An 11,287-nucleotide genomic window follows, 5' to 3' on the forward strand; every position below is an offset into this window, starting at 1 on the left:
AATGCACAGATGCAGAATACGGCGGCCTTGCTGAGGCCATGAACATCTGTAGGTCTGCAGGAATCCATCAGGTGCACTGAGAGCAAATTCCGATATGTTCCTCTTTTCAATTTATCCTGCATCAGACCTAGGAGGCTCATTACCTCACCCCAGGCCAGCCTGTATTTCATTATGAATTGTGCATTACTGAGATTGCTCTAGGGCTTCATGACCACCTGCAAAGCAACTTGGCTTCCTGGATGGTGTTGTCTCAAACCCTGCCTTCTTTTAACTTTACAATCCTCTGCCATTGCTGATCATGAGGGGTGATTCACCTTCCCAGTTCAAAAGATGTGACTGAACACATAGCAAGTTTGATTGGTTAGCTCATTATGTAGATTAACAGAGCTGTTAACAGAGCTGTTCAGGATTTATTAACTGAATTTTGAATTGACTTGGCCACACCCTGTGAGGTGTTGAAATAACAGTAAGAAGAATTTAATTCATTTCAATTCAATGCAATCAAACAACACATGAATGTCATTTGAAAGTCCTCTCCCATGTGCGTATATTTACTGTTTTCGCATATTTAACTGTTTATGTGTGTTATCACTTGCGAGCAGTAGCTTTTCTTGCGAGTGTCGTGTGATTGTCAGATCGACAGGGATTCAGTGTATCTGAATCGTCATCCTTTCCTCGCTTGCAACATTCCCCGAACACTTAAAAAAGCTGAATTGTTAAAGCTGCATTTACACTACAGTATGTATATGAATTTATGTGAAATCAATTCCATTTCAATTCTACTTCCTTATATTCAAATTTGAATTGTGATTCTGCATCGTGTTTTCAACCGATTTATGAATTGAATTTCATTTTCAAGGTCATATTTTATCATGAGCATTAGTAAGTTGTCCAAAATGCACCATCAATTCTTTGTCATCTATTTTGGACAATCTCTGTGCCTCTGTGATAGAACAGCAAGCAAAGGTTCAAATAAAGAACGCCCTAGAAAATAATGAGTGGGTCGGAGCACTCGTAAATCTACTAACCAGATAATGAACTACAGTAAAATCGAGCTATAACAAACTTCAAGGGACCTGGCAAAACAGTCCGTTATATCTAAAGTTGCTGTATGCCCAGAACACAACTACAGGACACCATTTACTCATGCCACACCCCAGCAGACACACTTGTGGTATAGATTATTATATTATACATGTTGTAATCCAACTTTACCTTACCAGATGCGTGACTATTAATAATCCCGACTACGTGTCTGCGCTGGATATCACCCGCACGCCGCGCGCCTTGTGGGCGGAGCCTGCATGTCCGTTATAGCGAACAAAACTACAGCTAAAAGCGGCTCTGGGGACCAAATTGTTTATCCGTTATAAGCGAAATTCCGTTATATGCGAGTCCGCTATATCTGATGCTTTTTCTGCATGTTCTTAAAGGAGCACGGCCGGGACTAGTGGACCTAGTCCGTAATAGATGATATTCCATTATAAGCGAATTCACTATAACGGGATTTTACTGTACTTTAGCTATGAAGGCTTTCTGGCTAATTAATGATTGATTTTAAGTAAGAGATAACGAGCTACTTAGCGTTACAAATCTTTCTGGAAAGCCACCCCAGAGTGGAAAGCATGGGTCATGGATGTGATATGCGGTTTGACCCCACACACTGCAATAAGCAGGAGAGCGCAAGAGTTATTTCTAGTCACTGCTTCCTCTGTCTACACTGAGTACACTGAACCTCTCCTGAGGTGATCTTTATATTGACTCTCAGAAGCATAAATATTAAGATTATGTAACCTTCAAAACCATCAAACTATAAATTGCCTGAACCTTAAGGTGGAATTTGCCTGTTTATTTCTTCGCTGTAATTGTCTGTTAAGCTACTAACCTTTCTTGAGATACAGACATGCTAAATGTCTGCTAAATTGTTTTGTTAATTAATTAAACAATAATAGAAATCAAAGCTTATTTTAAATATTTTATAAATACATTTCCTTATGAATGCATATTTATATGTGCACATAAGTACCATAGTCCCACAACAGTATTAATAGCAAAACTTATGTCATATGTTTCTAGAATTGTATAATCTTTCTGGGAAAAAATAGAACTATTCGAACCTGGGTTATTTACAGAAAATGTAACTGTTTATTTATGAATTATTTAATTAAATTTTACTGTTAGATGTTCTCTATAGTAGTTCAGTGTTCTTTGACTTTTTTTTCAAATTTTTTGATAGATAATATCATAAATTATTTGATAGATAATATTATTTTAATGATAATATCTTTATATCTGTTTGTTTCTTTATGGTGAAATTCAATTCCTTGACTGACATGCAAAGAACACAACACCACAATATATTTCAGAAAAATATTTAGGTACACCTGCATGTAAGTCTTTAAATTTGTTTGTTTTTTTTTAAAATTGCTTTTGTCATGTCCACCTGACACTCCTGCCTCCTCCCTCGTTTGACCCTAACAAGCCACGCCTCTCATTCCTGCCCTTGAGTTAATCTCTCCAGCTGCCTCTCATTTGCTCTCTCATCAGACTGGTATCAAAGTGCTTCCCAGTTCTGTGTTCCTGTCATTAATATTGCTTCGGTCTGCCTGTGGGCAGCCCTGTTAAGATCCCTTGTGATCTGGTTTCTTCCTGATTGTCTGTTTGTTTGGTTTTACTTTGATAAAAACCCATTTTGCTTTGCCCAAAATGCCTTTCCCCAAGTGTATCCTCCACCACAGTTTGCCATTATGGAAGATGGATGGGTGGCAAAAGATGAAGAGTCTCACCTAAAGGTTGCTGGGTTCCATCAAAGGTTTGTGCAGAGTTCTGCTGTTTAAATCTGCTTCCCCTGAAAATTTTTCCCCTTTGCAGAGCCAGACGGCTCGGGCTGAATGGCGTATCTGAAGTTGCCTTTACTTTTCATGTCTTTTCCTGATGTAATGAATAGAAAAATACATCATCCTGAAAAAAAGAAAAATATTTTACAAATATTTTATTTCTCTTTAAGGGAAGTGTTGCTATACTTTACCTGAAAACACTTTGTCAAAAACATGATTACTTAGACAACCTTGAAAAGATGGAATCCAGTCTGATGGGCCTTTAGATTAGCATTATTATTTTCTTCTTTTTCAAATTAAAATGAGAAATTCATAGGAAAGCTTTTGGGGTCACGTTTAAATACAGAAAGAATGATCGCATTTAAGGGCATCATTAATTCTGTACAAATGGTAATATCTACGAACGTATCACATAGAAAAATTAATGAAATGAGTGCATACCAAATGTCAAAAATGATCCATAATTAAAATAATCTGAGTAATTATTAACTTGTATTTTCTGTGTTGGTATTTAAAAAGTCACAGTATTAAAATTTTTATAAGCCAGTTATAAAACAGATTTTCCAGACATTAATTGTGCAACTAATATTGGATAGAGTACGAATGTAAATGGGGAGTTTAAATTTAATTTCAGAGTCTTGAAGCTGTCATATGCTACATGGGAATTCTTCGTGGATGATTTTGTCACCTGTGGCTGAAGAACGACATTCTTGATGTTTGACCTGTAATACCAGACTGAGCCCCTTGCAGACTTCAGAGATGATTCGGAGAATCAATTCCTTCACACCCGATTCATTGTCTACCTCATATTGTTTTCCAACACTCAATGAACAGGCTTCAACTCCAGGAAACACCAAATACCACAGAAACATAAAATATTATATGGATTTCTTTAAATTTAAAAACATACATCTCTCCTTTGAACTAAATGTTTTCACAAATCCAAGTGTTAAGGAAAGCTCACAGCCACGAGGACCCACTTATGAACCTCCGAGTTGACCTCTTCGCCAGCCATTACCTTTTTCAGAAGAAAAAATTGGATGAGAAAAATTCACATTTGCAAAGTATGGCAGTCTGAGACATATTTTGCCCTGTCTAGTAAAATATAAATAAAAAGTACTGTAGTACAGTTGGGTAAAATTGATGAAAAGCACAATTATAGCTAATATAATAGTAATATTATCATTTGTCTGTACATGTGTTGATGGGTTCAAGAATGAAATTTGCCTTTCCTCATGTCATAATCCAATTAAGATATTCTGTTATATCAACGTATCTGCAAATTTTTCCATTAAGCCATTACATTTTAAGGGTATTCGCACTTGTATGAATGCTGCACGTTAATTTTGTTAGTATTTATAACTGAATAACTGACACCTAATTTCAATTCTTTACCTATAATTTCTATAACTGCACAAAACACATTACAATTATTTCTTATCAGTTGTTTTTGCAGATTTCAAAGCTTTCATTTCTATCATGCTTTAGATAATATGGGATATTTTCTATTCAGGTTTCTAACAAAACTTATTCAGTAAAGGGTTATGATTACAAAAAAAATTATATATACTTAAAAGGTTACATCAATTTACAATTACAGAAGGCAATATTATAGAAAAGTAATTACAAGCATGGCATTGTGGCCTAGTCTTTGAGTATGAGGGGGTATTTGCATGTGTCTGTGAGGCCCTCTCTGAGTATGTAGTATTCTTTCTAAAATACCATATGCATTACTGACTGCAATGAAAATATGTCATGGTTCTGGCTACAGAATTATACACACATATATATAGGGCCACTTCTAAGAGGTGATTGGATATTTTTTCTCTTCCCTTTCCTTTATTGGCCTGGATTTTAGGCCATAGACTTTATAGACTACTTGGGAAAAAAGGCCATTCAGGAATAACAGCCTCTAAATTTAACTTTAGAAAGAGGTACATTTATTTAATGGGCTGGCTTTGTAATCCAAAAAGCACAATGAACCCTATAAGTGTTATGCCTTCATCATGACCTTTTTAGAGTGCAAGTAATAAGCCTTGAACCTGTTACTAATCACATTGATTTCTTAATGTTTCATAAGCAGTGTCATGTTATGCATGTTTATCATCATTGTGGACTATTTATGGAGAGAAACCGTTTTTACAAAAGCTTCTTGTATATGGTGCTATGTGCCTCCTATTTTTAATGAACAATTTTGTCACAAAATATTAAATAAAAATACCAACCCATGCATGACTTCAGAAGCTATATACCTGTTCTAGAAAGGGCTAATTGGATATTAATACTTGTAGGAAACTATCAATATACACTATGTAATAATCATTAGTGATTAAGCAACTCAGTAGCTTCATAACTTAATTCAAGTAACTATATATGGATATGAGTATAATATTTAAAATGTGTAAATGTTTTATGATCAGCAATTTGAAATGCCGTTTAGCACATCTCCCATCCTTGTTTGTTCCTCTGGTCTGGTCCCTGACTGATGTTTTGATTGCCCTGATTGCTCTGTGTTCACATGCGGGACATGACACTGATTTTGAGAATTATTTCCATTTCATCTGTAGCTGAGCTCTCTGCCTTACCCTCCAAATGTGTCGCTCAGAGAGATATATTTCTGGTATTTCATACGCTGCATTATTCACAGATTTTGGGAATTAAATTAGGTGGCTGCAAATATTCATGGAACCAGTAGCGAACTTTTTTATAATGGTGAATGTGAAATTCACTATGCAGGTATAAAACGCTGCATAAAGAGCACTAAAACCAATCTTTGTTAATTCTGCATATTCTACAGTATCTGCCTGAGCGAGATGTAGCTTTTATTATAAATTATGGTTTGAGCAAATTACCGCAGATCATGCCACCTTATTCACTCCAGAGGTTATAATCCTTATGCCTATGAGTGTCTACATAAGCAGTCAGCTTTGTGCATTTTGTTCAATGTTTTCCAGATGATGAATATATAGAAATTTAGTATTAGTGTTCAATTCATTTAGTGTGCAATGTCTGCGGTATGCCACAGAAATGTTGTTCTAGTTTTGTCAATTAGAATGTAGTTCATATCGTTACAATTTTTTTCTGTTTGCTTTGGAGCATTTCTCAAATGACAATTAACATTTACAAAACGAGTGTAATCTCCACACCATAATGTCACATATGCACAGCAGAACATCATTTCTCATTGCTTCACACAAATTTCCAGATGTTTTAGTACAAATATGCAAATGGTTTTGTACAAATGTCATCATTTGGTTTAGTTCCTTTCGTCTTGTTGGTAAAAAGGTTATGCAGTTTTCCATTGTAATAATTATACACCCAGAACTATTTATGTATGTGTTCATCATGTTAGTCACCACAAGCAAAACAGTTAGCCAAGCTAAAAATGATTTAAAAATATATTCTATAAATTGTTGTGCTTTTGCTTCTCATAGTATATGATTTTGTTGCCCTTTCGTTGTATTTGTGTTGCCAGTTTGCTGTTCTTGTGTTATACAGTGCTGTGTGACTTTTCGGTTTGCTATTGTACTGTGTCCTGACATCTGAAGAAGTTACATGTGCATGTGAGTGCTTCCTCTTGCCAGTGAACTTTGCATACTGTAATGAAGAGCTTTGCAGTGCTGGGACTCGTGTCTGACACGAATAAGTAAGTTTGCCAAATAAAAATCAGTCAGTGACACTAAGAAAGTGGGAACCGACTGTCATTTAGAATTGTGGCGTTCAGGCTTTTGCAGCGAAACCCTCGTGTTGTGCTGTACGCATGAACTGTTTTGAGAAATGCACTTTTAGTCTTGAGAATGTTAAGTACGTTTCATGAAATTTGTCAAAGCAATTGAGGAAAAGCTGTAATATGTTGTACATGTAACGAGCAGAGGGTACACGCTGGACGGGATGCCAGTACCTACATACCCCACAAAATGTAGAAACATCTAACTGCATGTCTTTGGACCACAGGGGGAACCTGGAATGCCTGGAAAACAGCATGAAGCACCGAGGACATGCCGAATCCACACACATAAAGCTGAAGCTGCTTTCAGGTTTTATGGTCAAATATGCACTCTTTCGTAATCAAATGTAATACATATTACTGTATCATTTTTATTCCTGACTGCATTCATTGATCCCACTTTCCATCATACGTGAGGACAAGGGTTTTCTTAGAACCATTAGTTCTCTGTTCCAGATGAAATACAAAAGCAACACTTTGAATGGGAACAAAGTAGATGCCAGAAAGAGACCAAAGGATGGACCATTTATTCGTTCCCTGTACTTGCATCTTCTAAGAAACTGCTGTGTCTCTGCATGGATCGCCTGCAACCTGAGGCACAGCAAGATTCTGTGTTCAAATGGACTAACTGCACTTGAAATCCAATTATTTCTACTGCTGTGTTGATACACATATGTAAAGGCAACAAAAAAAAACAAGAAATTCTCAATAGAAAATTTTAGTTATGGTGGCAATCATAAACAATAGCATGGGTATAATTTATGGTGGTAGTGTGTGGGGGGAGGGAATTGGACAGGACATCACCCCTCATTTGACCTGTAATCACTCATATGCTTTATAAAACGCTTGTGATTCTTGGCATGAGCGGGAATCCCATACTCAGCACAGGTGTTCTGCTTACCGGGCTGCTGCTGCCTCGCCCCTTGACCCTTTGCTGGGTAGGAGTTCGGAAGATGAGTGAATGGATCAAATCCTTGACATGCATAACGTAAAGTTTTCTCAGGGGAAGAATTTTAAGAAAACATCTATGAGCCTGATTTTATTAAAAGGCTTGTTTTTTCACAACAGTATTTACAATATGTTCCATGTAATAACAAATCTAATCAAGAGACAACGACATTAATAGCATATAAAATGAGCCCTTTTGCCCAAGTCTCTCTGTTACCTGGCTCTGTGCTGCTAGATTAAGGCTACAATCTCTATTCTACTTAAAGAAAATTACAATCCAAGAGAATCTGTAGCAGGGCATGGATCTTTGCAGCTGTTTTTATGGTTGTACTGGATGTGGATTGCAAAATCAATTATTAATGAATGGTTAACGGACTCTAATTCAGACATAGTAAAGAATAATAGAATGAAAATGCAGCCAGCTTTGGGACTCAGGGAAGGGTGAGACGAGTCTATCACAGGGCATACTCGTGCAGAAACTCACCAACGTACTACAGTATGAAGGATTTAAAGACACCAGTTTACATGTGACAGATGGAGACCATGAAATCTCCACACGTGAGAGAGGGGCAACTGTGGGACAACTGAGCCACATTACCGACCAAGGACTTCAGTGACTTGCAAATTAAATGCACGGCATAGCTTTGCATGTATTATGCGTTGGAGGCAAAGCTGATTCAGCATATATTTACTCGCGTAATATTTCAATATTCTTTGTAGAAACAGCCCAAAGATGATCTTAGGAAAATTCCATTTGGAAGTGTTGTTTTTCCAACTCCGGAATGAGCAGTTATGTCCCTTTGGGTTGAGTTTATTTCAGTATGTGATTAACCTAGAAAATGTAAAAATATTTTAAATTGTCCTTCTAAATTTAGTCACCGTTAAGGGTTAGTAATTTTGAGCACATATTGAGAACAGTTGAATCTTATTAATGCCTTTGGAGGCCCGTTCATCGTGCTCTAGAATTCAGGTTCTGATTTCTCTGCTGAAATGTATTTCACGGAAAGTTAAGCATAATTCTCAACTCACTAAGTTGCTTTATGAGTTTTGGCTTTTGATTTCTCCCATGACGTTATATAAAGACATCACGCTCATACGATGTCCAATTTGTAACACAGAAAAACCCTAATCGTGAACATTTGAGCCGTATACAAGTGAAGTTATAACATTTCCTCAGTCTCCCATTCTCCTATTTTTATATGCATTTTCAAGAACAATTTCCCATAATACATGCACACTTGAATATGGGAGTATATGCAGGAAAACAATTAATAAAATAAACTACGCAATAAGTGGATTTTTATTTATGGATGCATGTGAGTGTCTATGTATGCATGCATGCATGCATGGACGGATGGATCTTTATGTTGTAAAAATGTGCTGCATTTTTACTAACTTCAAAGTGCTGAATTATCACGGTTGCCTGTGAGCCAAACCATTTTACCGCCCTCTCCTGCCTGTCTTTCAAGGAGAAACTCCTGGCAACCAAAAGCACCATTTATTTGATAAATGGGTAACAACTGCAAGCCATACAGAGAAATGCTGGCAACAAAGGGGCATTATACTAAGGACATGATGTCACCCTCATCTGTCAATCACAGGATTGCGCATTAGCCTGATTTGATGAGAGCAGCCAGAATTTCTGTACATATTTAATATAGAGACTTCTTATAATGTCAGTAGTTAGTTTCCTTAGATCACATTACTTTAAATGCATGGGATAAAGAGGATTACTAACACATTCCTCCTCCTATTCTGTATTGAATGCAGAGTAGACTCGGCTTAATTTCTAGCCCCCATTTTTAGGAAATTTATAACCAGGCAATAACCTGAAATATCTTGAGAGCACACTCTATACACTTACTGCAATCTACAAAGAAATGAAATGTATTCAAAGTCAGAGTTTGTCGTATGCAGTCATACTTGTACAACATGTAGTGAAATCATTTTTCTGCAGGGCTCTGACAGACATAAAATTTGAGAAATTATAATCTAAAAATATACAGAATCTAATGAAATATACAAAATATAAACATATAAGAGTATCAAACAAAAACACTTTATTCTAAACAATAGACAATAATTCTCACAATTATCACATTTCAGGTAGTGCTAGTCATGGCAGGAGACACGTCCCTGCAGGCTCAATCAGTTTTCCATAGTAATACTTTTGCTCTCTCTTGACAGACCCCTGATCACTTAATCAGCCATTGTGTCCCAATGGTCCGGCTGTTATTACCCTTCACTGAGCGGCAAATCTGTTTTCTCTCTCCGTTCCCCTTTTCATTCTGTTGTGGGTCCACCGCCCCAAATACAGTCCCCATCTCGTATGAATTTTTTCCATCTCAGTTGAAGCAGCTCTTATACTAATGAACTGATTTGTCATGATTATTTTGTAGGATACTGCGTTTAACTGTCTTTTACTTTGAAGTAATTTTGAATTTGATTTCTGATGTTTATAGTTATATATAACAATAAGTGATTGACACATGGATTATTTTAATTCAGATTGTAAAATTTTGACTTGAATATTGCTACATTATAAGATAATGTGTTTGTAATATTCTGCCATATGCAGAATGTTTACCGTTGAGTAGGGCTAGATGGCTCTAAGTTGGGTAGATAAAGTTAATGCAACATTACATGGTGTTACAAACTTTCCAGGGTGTTGTATACCATATGTCTTGATTTTATAAAGGTGTTTATAATTAAATATTGCAACATTGTTACTGTAAGTTTACACATTAGTTCAGCGTTTCCCAAATGTTTTCAATAAGTGTTGCTATTTTAGCAAGAATTTACAGAATAACCATCCATCCATCCAACGATCCATCCATCCAACGATCCATCCATCCATCCATCCATCCATTTTCTGTACCCCTTTGTCCTATTCTGGATTGCAGGAGACCAGAGCCTATCCCAGCAGGGAATAGCATTTGCAGCATTTCTCAAATGACAACATTTCCAAAACAAGAAGTGTAATCCCCAGACCACAATGTCACTTCTGCACACCAGAACACTTCCCATTGCATCACACAAATTTCCAGATGTTGTTGTACATGTCTGCAAATGGTTTTCTACTGTTGTCCATTTGGCACAATTTTCAGTTACATTAGTCTTGTTGGTAAAAATAGATTATGTAGTTTTCCATTGTAATAATTTTACATCCAGAACTATTTATGTGTGTGATCATCATGTTAGTCACCACAAACAAAACAGTTAGCCAAGCTAAAAATTATTTAAAAATATATTCTGTAAATTGCAGTGATATGCCATTGTTGTGTGTTTGTTTCTCATAGCATATGATTTCGTTGCCCTTTTGTTGTATTTGTGTTGCCAGTTTGCTGTTCTTGTGTTATACAGTGCTGTGTGACTTTGCGGTTTGCTATTGTACTGTGTCATGACATCTGAAGAAGTTACATGTGCATGTGAGTGCTTCCTCTTGCCAGTGAACTTTACATACTGTAACGAAGAGCTTTGCAGTGCTGGAATTGGTGTCTTTGACATGAATCAGTTTGCTAACGAAAGATTATCAGCCAACGACAATGAGAAAGTGAGAACCAAATATCATAAAAAATTCTGGATCTAAGAAGCACACTTGCATTGACATTTTGTAAATATATCTAAGCATTTTCATGCTCAGGGTTAAAATAATGCTGATTGTCCTTTTCATGTTCGTGGCAATGACTAGTTCACTGAAGTTATTTGCATTTGACACTTGCGGCTAAACCATAGTGTTGTGCTATATGCATAAACTGTTTTGAGAAATACTCAG

General features: G+C 36.4%; 1 long non-coding RNA gene across 1 annotated transcript; it reads left to right on the forward strand.

Annotated features, from left to right (window-relative positions):
* The first annotated feature begins 2,616 nt into the window (after window positions 1–2,616).
* On the forward strand, window positions 2,617–7,637 carry LOC125712659 (uncharacterized). The gene is made up of 3 exons (XR_007383365.1): window positions 2,617–2,812; window positions 6,792–6,874; window positions 7,021–7,637. It is a non-coding gene; the product is annotated as an uncharacterized LOC125712659 (long non-coding RNA).
* The last annotated feature ends 3,650 nt before the right edge of the window (window positions 7,638–11,287 follow it).

The sequence above is a fragment of the Brienomyrus brachyistius genome, chromosome 18 (assembly GCF_023856365.1).
Source record: "Brienomyrus brachyistius isolate T26 chromosome 18, BBRACH_0.4, whole genome shotgun sequence".
Taxonomy (NCBI): domain Eukaryota; kingdom Metazoa; phylum Chordata; class Actinopteri; order Osteoglossiformes; family Mormyridae; genus Brienomyrus; species Brienomyrus brachyistius.